The sequence below is a fragment of the Diplotaxodon limnothrissa genome, linkage group LG3 (genome assembly GCF_057381915.1).
Source record: "Diplotaxodon limnothrissa isolate DT_005_m linkage group LG3, D_limnothrissa_male_GT1.1, whole genome shotgun sequence".
Taxonomy (NCBI): Eukaryota; Metazoa; Chordata; class Actinopteri; order Cichliformes; family Cichlidae; genus Diplotaxodon; species Diplotaxodon limnothrissa.
Window position 1 is genome coordinate 56,888,366 of NC_140598.1, and position 12,644 is coordinate 56,901,009.

A 12,644-nucleotide genomic window follows, 5' to 3' on the forward strand; every position below is an offset into this window, starting at 1 on the left:
TAGAAATGGGCTGACATATCCTGAGCATAACCATGTATAATATCCACTGAAGTTAAAAAGAGGTGCTTTGCAACATTAAACTGCAGTGTGCAGTACGCATTTTTCGGACCATAAGGTGCACGGGATTATAAGGCACATTAAGCGAAACAAAGCAGTCAGATAAATCAAACTTTATTAAACTCATTCTTCTTGCTTCCTCCACTTCTGTACCATTGATTCATTAATGTTGAATTCTCTGGTAGCTGCTCTATTCCCATGTTGTTGCAGTATATTAATGACTAACCTCGTATTGTGGATGGATTATCTCAGTTGTTCTCCTGACTGAAGTTTGGTCCGTTTACAGCATCCTGCCATGCGATTGCATTTGTCTCTAACCATGAGGAACCTTCACGTTAACTTTTATAAGTGGAAAAGTGTTAGTGTTCGTCCTCCAGCTTCACTGTTTATGTTATGCTAACATAGCTGTGTCGCTAGCGATCACGTAGCACATCATTATATACCAGCTAGCCCAACTTCAGTAACCCTACAAATGTCACTGCTGTTTAGTTTCCTGTCTTCATTTATGTTGGAAGTGATAGCAGAGCTGTACGTTTGATTTTTTTCAGAAATCTCTCAGTCAGAACATGCAATATCATGCTTAGGTAACTAGCGAGCTAACTTCCGCTAGCTTCCTGCTAACTTCTAACTCCGTTAAATGTAATAACTTTTGTTTTCATGGATGCCTGGAAGTTAAACTTCATAGTTACACCTGGTAAAGCAGCAATGCTGATCGTTTTATTAAAGATGAAAGAATTTAGACAGTTTTTAACTCTAAGTGATGCTGCAGTGTTGTTTGACCTGAAGCATACGGAGTTTAGGACCCAGATTACTCCCAGATTTAAGAGCATCTTAGTCCGACAAATATGACAATAACAACGGCCGCTTGCATGTTCTGCAAAAAATGTGCTTTGTTGTGTATCTGATGGACAAACACCAAACCAGTTCCACATCACGGAAGTTGCACCATTTTTACAAACCAATTCTGGTTCATCTGTTTCACTCAACAATCGGCCATGTGCGTATGAAAACAAAGGCACGCGCGTTTTACTCCCATTCTATCGCGATATTTCATTTTCCTATCGTTGCCTAACATTATACCAGTATTACCGTGAACGGTATAATATGGCCCAGCCCTACTTCCGGGCCTAAAGTAGTCTGCGTTTAATATGGTTTTTGTGTTGTTAACATGTTTAATGTTATGTATTTTCTTCTATTTGATCTCAAAAAGCTCCTAAAACAGTCAGTGATCCCTGTTGACCTCCCTCGGCTTTTATTACCGCTAATCATTTATTTAAGCTCAGTTTTTAAAACCTTAGGATGTAACTACAGCCCAGCCCATGCAGCAGTATATGAATGACTAACCTCGTATTGTGGATGGATTATCTCAGTTGTTCTCCTGGCTGAAGTTTGGTCCTTTTACAGCATCCTGCCATGCGATTACATTTGTTCCTGACCACCGAGAACACTCACGTTAACTTTTATCGAGTGGAAAAAAAGTTAGCTTGTTTATATTATGCTAACATAGCTGTGTCGCTAGTGGTCACGTAGCACATCATTATATACCAGCTAGCCAAACTTCAGTAACCCTACAAACATCACTGCTGTTTAGTTTTCTGTCTTCATTTATGTTGGAAGTGATAACAGAGCTGTACGTTTTAATTTGTTTCCAAAACCCCGCAGTCAGGACATGTTATATTGTATTTAGATAGAAGCTAGCGAGCTAACTTCCTGCTAACTTCTAACTCCATTAAATGTCATAAATTCCGTTTTCATGGATGCCTGGATGTTAAACTCAATTGTTACACCTGGTAGAGCAGAACGCTGATCATTTTATTACAGATGAAAGACTTTAGACAGTTTTTCAACTCTCAGTAATGCCATAGTGATCGTTTGATATGTGGACCTGCAGCGGAGTTTAGGCCCGGACACGGCTAGTGACGTCAGACTTAACGACCGAATATGTGAAATGGGACAAGATTTAGTGATTTAAGGCTGATAACAAGTACGTGAAAAGTTGTGCATAATCAGCATAAAGTTGGTTTAATCAGCTTTGTACATACTGCAAAAATGCAAACGTAACACAGAAAGTCTGCTTAACATCTAAAATGAATATTAACTATGTCATAATTCAACACAGAAAAAAAACAATGACTGGGGCAATATAATGACCATAATATCTGATATAGATAAGAACTACTGAAGCCTAAGATGTAGTTGTGTGCCAGGCCTGGTTGTTGAGCTCTCAGTAGTCTAGAAGGAGTAAACAGAAAAAGAAACAAACAAAGACACAGATAAAGACGAGAGCACTCAGAGAGCTAACTATCCCCGACAGGGAACAGCAATACTAAAACTGATGTTATTTATGCTGATGTCATCATTCGTAATACTGAAACCCCCAATAGTGACGTCTGCACTGTTTTCATAGATCATTTGTGCTGATGTCAGCATTGTTAATGGAAATCTAGTGTAGTATATTAATCTTTTGGTTTCAATATGAAGTCATGTAATGTTGTAATGAAAACATATGTTTTAAGGAGCTCAAGGAAGTGCTTATGTCTCCCAGTCACTGTTATATTGCTTAAAGTTTGAAGACGATCCAGTGGAAACTAAAGCCTTTTCCTAATGCTAAATGGACCAGTCTTATATAGCGCTTTTCTACTTTTTCCAAGCACTCAAAGTGCTTTACTAACTTGCCTCATTCATGTTTTCACACTCATTCGCATAAGCACTTTTTTCTATTTACCATTTACACACATTCAAACTCAGATGGATGCATCAGAGAGTAACTTGGGGTTAGTATGTTGCCCAAGGATATTTGGCAGACGGGGATCAAGCCACCAAACGTCCGAGTAGCAGGTGACCTGCTTTACCACCTGAGCAACGGCCACCCCAAATTCATGTGATCCTAACCTTTGACCTATGACCTTGAAGCATTACTTCTAATATGGTCTATTTTATTAATTTTACAAATATGATTAGAGCAGAGCTGTCTGAAATCCTTTGCCTGTTCAAGCTGTAAAAAGCTTGCAGATTTCTCAATTACTATGTCATTATGTGAAACTTTATGTCATCATTGTGATGTCTTAGGGTTTTGTACTGAAAAAATAAACACTGTGTTGTACAGCCCTCTCCATAGTCATATAAAAGATCAGTTAATATGGTTTCTTGCAATTGTTTTTCAAGGTCAGCTTTGACCTTGGGCATGAACAGAAAAGGTCAAGGTCAAATGCTTAGCCAGCCTAGTTGGTGTATTGTTGTGATGTTTCAATAAATGTCTTGTGTCCGTTCAGCCTCATCAACAGCAGAAAAGGCTTTTTTTTTTTTTATTTAAATCACAATGTAAGATGTTTACATTGTGTGTGAATCACCTTTCAATTCAATTCAGTTTTATTTATATAGCACCAAATAACAACAACAGTCGCCTCAAGGCGCTTTATATTGTAAGGTAGACCCTACAATAATACAGTTGCTTGCAAAAGTATTCGGCCCCCTTGAACTTTTCCACATTTTGTCACATTACAGCCACAAACATGAATCAATTTTATTGGAATTCCACGTGAAAGACCAACACAAAGTGGTGTACACGTGAGAAGTGGAACGAAAATCATACATGACAAATAAATAACTGCAAAGTGGGGTGCAAAACATACAGAGAAAACCCAACAATCATATGACCCCCTATGAGCAAGCACTTTGGCAACGGTGGGAAAGAAAAACTCCCTTTTAACAGGAAGAAACCTCCGACAGAACCAGAGAACGAAAAAAATACATGAGAAAATAAGAAAACAAAACAAAGAAATGACTAACTAAAACCTTAAATAAATGAGGTACTGTAGAGTATCATAGTACCTATGCAAGGATATCACAACAAGCTGTCAGCGATGAATACAAGATTACAGGCTTACAGCAACCTGACATAAAAAACAAGCTATTGCATATTTACACAGCATCATCATTTTCATCTCTTTAACTTAGTTGTATTGTCAGGAAGAGAAAAAACTACATACAGTGTTTTAGATGTTGGCGCTGCAACACAACAAAGCATAAAACAATTTTAACAGCTACCAGCTGTGCAGCATTGTAAGCAGCCAGAGTGTGATCGGGGCAAATTCCTAGTGTCATTTCCCACATTTAACCAGCATCTGATATACTAGAACCCGTTTTGAGGAGAGAAAATCCCTGACCCAAGCCTGCGCGGTGATGTAGCTGAAGAAATACATTCAGTGGGGTATAAATATTGCACAGTGAGTACATGGAGGGCTTTTTGGCCAATGAATTATTACAAAGTCCAGTGGCTTCGTGCCAGCCGCGGAGTATATCTCGCTCAGCTTCACCCTGCAATAAGCTGTGACTGGGGAATTGTGGTTATAGTCACACCACAAATAAAGACCAGTGATACCAGAAATCCATCACATTCATCCCACAGGTTGTGTGCTTACATTTGGCCAGACTCAGCAATATCCAGTTAGCTAAAAGGGTGTAAATAACAATGAAAGTGCACACAGCAGGTGGTAGACAAAAAAAAGAGGAAAAGTTAATGAAGTTCCACTTTTTTTTTTCCTGTATTATCATTTTTTTTCTTCTTTTTCTGTACACATGAGGCACAGCGGCGTTAGCTAGTCAACATTTACAGGAGGCAGGAATGAGAGACAAACTATTTCCCTTGGTGATCAGCTTCATGATGCTTAGATAGATGGTGATCCCCGAAGCGAATAAAGTGTGCCACCCTCACGTTCTCGCTCTCAGAAGAGCAAATCTGGATGGCGACGATGATGGTGGTGATGATGATGAGTCTATTTGCTCAACATCAGTAGAACAGGGATGTGAAATTACTCCATGTTCGGATTTTTCCTGCTAAATCACTTTTCATTTGCACAAGATAATCACGTAACCCGGCGGAGCATGAAGTCGATAGTTAACACAGCTGATTGTACCAGCACAATGAGGTTAAACGAAGATCAAAATAAGTATTCGAAATGGAAAAAAGGGGGGAGGGGATGACTTTTGGATTGTCAAACCAAAGATATGTTGGGCAGGTTGGTGATTAGCAGCAATGCATAATCCCCGGTCTGCTGACATATTTCTTTTGGATACTGGCTGTCTGAAAAAGACAGATATGCAGTGCAGAATGGATCAAATCTGTTTCATGTCAGATAGCAGCTAGCGGTTTCTCAGGACAAATCTCTACTAAGCCACAAGCAGACTGGATTAGAGATTGAAGCAGTGACCACAGTGGATCAGGAGAATACTAAAAAGGTGCATTATTAAATGATTAGCGACAATTTCCGATAACCTCCAAATTACTTTCTTAAATACAGCACATTCATAAGTCCCGTTGCCTCACTTGTCGTGATTGAAATGCTCATTCTTAAATATCGCATTTGTATTGTGATTATGAGGAAGCGAACATGGGAGATTCGTCTTATTCTCTGTGGAGAAAAAAGGCAGAATTTTGCAAAAGCCCTGAGCCTGTGCGCATGTTTAATGCAATGCGCAGGTTTGTCTCGAGGTGTTATGGATGAGGTGTTTCATGGGACCTGCTGCTCATTTAGTCCTGTGACAGGTAATGTTCTGGTGCTTTTTGAGATGTGGCTTAAACACACGCATACTGTTTGCTTGCAAAACAAAGGAAAAAAAGAGGAAAAACATGAAGAAATGGAGCTGCAGCATCACTGGTCATGCAAATGGATAACCTCAGCTTTTTCTTTCATTAGTTAACATAGTGTAAACGTGTGCGGCAAACAATCTGCATACTTAATCCCACTGCAACCTCCAAAGGAAATGAAAGAAGAGTCTAAACGTGCGTCAGGATACACATGTTAAGGGAATGCTATCTCAGGACTTTGGACTGTCTATGAAACTTCAAACCGAATCATTCTTACACAGACAGATATTTTTCAGCCAAAGTGTGTTTTTGTTGCCAGCCTTTATCCAGCATTATATAACCACAAGATGGTGCTATGCATCACCGTTTGCCTTCCAAGCCTTCCCCAAGTCCCTCCACGTGAGGAGGCGTGATTCACCTGCGTCATTAGAATGACTGCTTTCCATTTAACAACTCAGTAAAGTCTCATTTGCATGAAAAATGAAACGAAATACATTGTTTTTGAATCGCTCGATCAGGATTGACCGTGATGCCAAACTAGTTATTTTAAATCTCAATCTTCAAATGACAAAAAGTTGCAGTCATTTTATTTAGTCCAAGAAAAACTAAACATTAAACATTATCTACATTACATTTTCCATTTTCTCATTTCACAAAAAAAATCCCAAATCATCTAAATAAATCAAAGTAAAACTAACATGAAGATGTGAAAACCACCAGAGCAAACTTGAGTTTTAAAGATTGTATTGAAAAAAGAAATATTGAATTAGTTGTCGGGCGACTTGCTTTCAGGGAAGCTTTATGTATGTGCGTAGCACGTGACAGGTTAAATGCATGTTTACATGCTTATGCAGTATAGAAGGAGATTAGATGGGGTGATAGTACAATTGAAATTACAGTAAAATCCAGTAGGTGGCAGTCTGTCAATACAGATTTTTTTTTTAACACACCCACAGTAGGTGCGCCTCTCATCATCAGGAGAGGTTCCTTACTTGCTATGTCTCTGCACAGTATGACGGGTGAATGCAAAGTGACAGCGCAAATGAACTTTTATCGATGGTGTAATGAAACACGCAAGCTATTTGGATGTGGTGTGTGTGTGTGTGTGTTTAAATACATATATATATATATATCATGGATTAATGGCTGCATGAGAAAGTCAGCACTCACACACACACCTCTGCAGTGTTTTTTCCTCTTTCATTTTCGCCCCTTATATCTCTTGCGCTCCATCTCTCACACTTGCACAAAGCTGAATGGCGTCACCACCCACCACTCACACTCACTCACGCGCGCAGACACACACACACACACACACACACACACACACCTCCTCGCCATCTGTCTGTGCAGCGGCCCGTGTCTCTTGCACTGGGAGCAGTTGAGAGCAAGACAGAGAAAGTGTCTCTTGGCTCTTTAGTTCTGAATCCCACTTCCGCTCTTCTTTCTCCTGCTGTGCTGTTGTCTATCAAACGGTCTCACAGCATCACGCTGTGTGCTGATGAGCTCTCCGTGCCTTTGTAACACCTGTGTGCTTTTACTGTAACGAGAGCTCGTCTCAGCTTCAACCTGAGCCCCGTTTCCGCGCGAATGTTAAAGCTCAACAAAAGGAAAAACAAACAAGCCTGATTAGCTTGTTTATAATAAGTTTCATATTAATAGCACAGATGGCAGGATTACGCCCTCCAAGAAATATTTTTGGTAAAAGAAACCGTGGGACCGGCATGTTCCCCGTGACAGAGTGCAAGAGGAATGCGCACATTTTGGACATCGTTTGCTGCTATTACCTCTGCCAGAGTTGTAAGGAAGCAGAGTGAATTTCTCTGTGTGCTCCTTGATTTTATCGAGCAGCGTGAGTTTACGGTAAAAAAATAAATAAATAAAGCACACAAAGCCAGGAATGACAGCATCTTTACATAACAGAATGATTAAAATCCACAGGAATGCACATGATAGGTGTCATAAAGACTGTGTTTTCCCCTCTGTCTAAGAGTCCCTTCTCTTCATAGTAAATTTTCATAACCCTGCAACTTACCAGAAAGCTTTGTAGGCAGCTTAAGTAATTTGAACAAAAATGCATCACCTCTCTCCCCTCAGTCGCCTCCCTTTAGACAGCAAGCAAAAGTGCCTTCATAACGCTGCTATATTCAGCTGCGGTGATAAGAAATGGCAGCTATCAGCAAGCGGTCTGGAAGCTGCATATAACTGTTATTGTGTGTGTATATATATATTAAAAAAATTGATTTATGTGGCCTATCACTTAGGAGGTGCAAAATGTGGATGAGTATGGGCTAATATAATAATAGAGGATGAATGAGAGGGATAAAGAAAGGGCCAGGTGACGCCTCAAGAAGGAGAGCGAGATCAAAGGCAAAAGACGTTTAATAACAGCAAGAAATTCAATTTTCTAATCATCTTCTGTGGAGTTCACGTAATTAATTTCAGTTAGAAAAGAGAGAAAATCATTATATTAAGATAAAGGACTATATATATATATATATATATATATATATATATATATATATATATACATATGTCAGAAAGTTTGTATCAACTTCTGAGCACGATCACTTTGAAATTTTTTAAATATGCATCACCTTTCATCCAAGAATTCAATTCAATTCAATTCAATTTTATTTATATAGCGCCAAATCACAACAAAAGTCGCCTCAAGGTGCTTCATAGATACAGAGAAAAACCCAACATTCATATGACCCCCTATGAGCAAGCACTTTGGCGACAGTGGGAAGGAAAAACTCCCTTTTAACAGGAAGAAACCTCCGGCAGAACCAGTTTCAGGGAGGGGTGGGGCCATCTGCTGTGACCGGTTGGCGTGAGAGAAGGAAGACAGGATAAAAGACATGCTGTGGAAGAGAGACAGAAATTAATAACAGATATGATTCAATGCAGAGAGGTCTATTAATACATAGTGAGTGAGAAAGGTGACTGGAAAGGAAAAACACAATGCATCATGGGAATCCCCGGCAGCCCATGTCTATTGCAGCATAACTAAGGGAGGATTCAGGGTCACCTGGTCCAGCCCTAACTATATGCTTTAACAAAAAGGAAAGTTTGGAGCCTAATCTTGAAAGTAGAGATAGTGTCTGTCTCCCGAATCCAAACTGGAAGCTGGTTCCACAGAAGAGGGGCCTGAAAACTGAAGGCTCTCCCTCCCATTCTACTTTTAAATACTCTAGGAACAACAAGTAGGCCTGCAGAGCGAGAGCAAAGTGCTCTAATAGGGTGATATGGTACTACAAGGTCATTAAGATAAGATGGGGCCTGATTATTTAAGACCTTGTATGTGAGGAGCAGGATTTTGAATTCAATTCTGGATTTAACAGGATGAGGCTTCTCCAGTTCTAAAACCAAAAGGTGGAGAGTCCCAGGTATTTAAACCCTACTGGGAGTTGGCTCCTTTGGAGGTGTTCGCTGACCCACTATTAATCATCGCATCGTCGCAGGAGCCAAGTTGTGAAAAAAGGTGCAGGTCATTACCACCAGAGGTTTCAGGTGAAACCACGGTGAGACCTTGGCCCAACCTATCAGCCTAACTGATGCAAGGTGCAAGTTGGGGTTGAGTTGTTTTGACCAATCAGTAAAGAGACTGACTATTTTGGGCCCACAAGCTTTATCATTTGAATATGATAAACAAATAAAGATCAAATTACTCTGAATGTACCAAAGCAAACATCTAATATGTCCATATATTATATATATCAGGCAGCACGGTGGCACGGTGGTTAGCACTGTTGCCGCACAGCAAGAAGGTCCTGAGTTCAATTCCACCATCAGGCCGGGGTCTTTCTGTGTGGAGTTTGCATGTTCTCCCCGTGTTTGCGTGGGTTCTCTCCGGGTACTCCGGCTTCCTCCCACCATCCAAAGACATGCAGCTTGTGGGGATAGGTTAATTGGATAATCCAAATTGCCACTAGGTGTGAATGTGCGAGTGAATGTGAGTGTGAATGGTTGTCTGTCCCTGTGTGTTGCCCCTGCGACAGACTGGCGACCTGTCCAGGGTGTACCCTGCCTCTCGCCCTATGACAGCGGGGATAGGCTCCAGCGACCCCCGCGACCCTGAAAAGGATAAGCGGAAGCGAATGGATGGATGGATGGATTATATATATCTAATACTACACAGTCTACCATCGTTTATGAGTGTTTGATTTTCCCTATAAATCCAACAAGTGTCAAATGATCTCTAATGAAAACACCCACTAAGTGCAGTCCAAAATGATTTCATACCTACGCAGCAGCAAAGATAATCCCACATTTTCCAAAACAAAAAGCTAAAACCTCTTTAAGGACTTTGTTTGCAATCTTGTATAGATATAAATCCAAGCTACTTTTCTCTGTTGAATATCAGTCTCTGATGCTCATTAAATGTTGTATGGAGAAAATAGGCTTGGCGCTAGCAAGCAGCCTCATGTTTACCCGTTGGCGCAGAGCTGGTGCGATGTCCAGACTTGTAAATCAGGCCCATTGAGGTAGCATAATGCCGATGATTATGACAGCCAGTCGCATGGGAGTGATAGAGGGACGTTGAGTTATGGACTTGGGGAGGATGCCCAGAACTGAAGAGTCTCGCAAATGCAGAAGCACTTTCACCAAAACACAAGTCCCCAGATGGGGACTAATGCTGCAGTTGGCGGCTGCACCACCCAAATGACTGCATATTAGCTGCTCAAAACCCGGAACACAGGATGGTGAAGGTTTTCCTTTTTTCCCCCCCCCTAAATTTCATAGTTGTGCCATTTTACTAAAAAATCTGAAAGAAAAAAAAATCACTTACTGAATACAAGAGCAACACACAGCCAGAGTATTTTGAAAGTGTTTTGTGTTGCACTGGCATGCGATGCATCACTTAACTAGATGACTTCAGCCAGGCGGATTCATTTCCATTCACTGTATTACTAAAGAATCTACTCTTTGCGTTCTGCTTTGTTCATTCTGCTCCTCTCCGCAGACCAACGATCATTCATCCCCATTGATCGTCAGCCATGATAATATAATCAGGCGTAAAGCACTGACAAGGCTGGCCGGTCCGATAGATCAGAGCTGCTGACAGCAGAGCTATGCACAGGTCATAAACCCTCACCTTCCTTGTTTGACCCCACATCAATTTGGCTCTTTCCAATATGAATGCAAATAACAATGCGTTTTTGGTGACATGTTTATGGTTATCTCTGTATCCCCCCTCTCGCTCCACCCGCTGCACCTAAATGTGCTGATGTTACTGAGCTAATGGGATTGAAAGAAGGTAACCTATTGCTCTGGAGTGGCCGGCACTCCACTCCCAAATACCTACTTTGAGCACCACCATTGCCCATGCCCATTTTTTGCGTTTGTTTGGGTTTTTTTTGCACAAACACTTACATATACAGTATATGCATACCTACATGTCCTCCGCCTCACTCACTTGTGTATGCATTGAGCTGATAAGTACTGCGGCTCATTTTCCCCATGGCAAAGCACAGTAAAAAACTGGGGAGTAATAATTGCTTTGGGGGGGTGGGTGGTGCGGCAATACGAGGATGGCTAAATATGCTTGATTGCCTCCTAAGCTTCAGTGCTGTGTAATGAAATATGGCTGCTGCAGACGGGGGCTCCCGTGCGATAGCTTTCTTGTCACTTTCTCACTTGCCTTTTTCTTTTTTTTCTTTCCCCTGCAGCCTTTCACTCTTCGGCGCCGGCATTTTCATCTTTGCTTGCCCATTGCCGTCGTCATAGAACGGAGTGCGTCCGAGCATTTGTTGCCATTGAACGCTATCTTAGCTATAATGTAATAATTACGGAGGCCAAATCCGGCCTAATTGAGTATTCCTCCCCGGCATCAAAATGCCAGGCGCCTTAATATTCCTCTGTTCTACAATTTAATTTGTGGATTCATTAGCATGACCGGCGTGTATAGAGAGAAAGCTGATAAGAAGGAACCCGGCAAAACACACCGGTGATGAGGTCAGTTTGTAGAGGCCAGCCATATCCTCACTAATTACGTTAATTTACATGTAAGAACCGTAAAACCGAAAACCTTTTTTTTTAATGCAACTAAATGTCAGGTTAGCTTGTTTCCTTTAGCTTCTGCAAATAAAGAAGAGGTTTTCACACGGAAAATTGCCTCTGAGTCAGCGTGATAAGTGTCGGGCAGAGACACTACTTTGCTCGTGACATTCACAATTATCTTTGCTAATCATCCCATTTGACCGCTATAAAGTTCTACAATAATGTTTCAAAAGATAATGAGTCAAATTAAAACTCATCCAAAAAAAAGAGAAAGAAATGTCCCAGAACCAGCTCATTTTTATTGTAACCACCCAAAGCACATTTCTCCATGTTAGTTAAATAAGTAGCAAATCATTTACAAGAATATTAGTCCACAGGCTTGTATGGGCACAGCAGCATCTGCTAATGCATTTAGCAGGAAAATAGCCTGAGAAAATCTTCCGCGCACATTAAATAGACTTAAAAAGACTTTTTTTTTCTTTTTTCTTTCTTTTTTGCTTTCAGAATAACTAACAAGCCTAATTTGTTGTGCTACTTAAAGGAAAATGTAATCACACTTGTTTTCATAATTCACAAAGTCAATCGATAACTGCGGTTAAGTCATTCTCTACCACACGCGCAATTTTCTCTTCCTTCAACTGAAATTTGGTTCAAAAGCACTTTTCTGTTTCTTAACTATACATTTTGTACATAATGGCGCCGAATACATGAACTAATTAAATGAGCAACATAACAATGTTGAAAAGCTCTGTATACAAAAATTCATGGTTGATTCATTTTTAGTAAGAGCTAATTGCGTTGTGTAGAGAAATGCTTTTCTTATACTTTTTCTATTTCTGTTTTTCTCGTGCATGTAGTTCTCTTTCCTGAGACGTCAACCACAGGATGAGGCCTGCGGCAGGTAAGAAACTGAGCAGAGTATCTTGATGCAAGAGGATTTTAACTGTTCTTTAAATATACATTTGTTTAAATTTCACACAGTACGTTAAGTCGGGGT

The 12,644-nt window shown here is 40.5% G+C and overlaps 1 protein-coding gene across 1 annotated transcript in view; it reads left to right on the top strand.

The window, feature by feature from the left end:
- ptprda (protein tyrosine phosphatase receptor type Da) overlaps positions 1-12,644 on the top strand; it is a 418,772-nt gene that overhangs the window by 170,970 nt on the left and 235,158 nt on the right. The window contains exon 7 of the mRNA XM_085349629.1: positions 12,505-12,548. The gene's annotated coding sequence lies outside the window, so the exon portion shown is untranslated. The remainder of the gene's footprint in view (positions 1-12,504; positions 12,549-12,644) is intronic.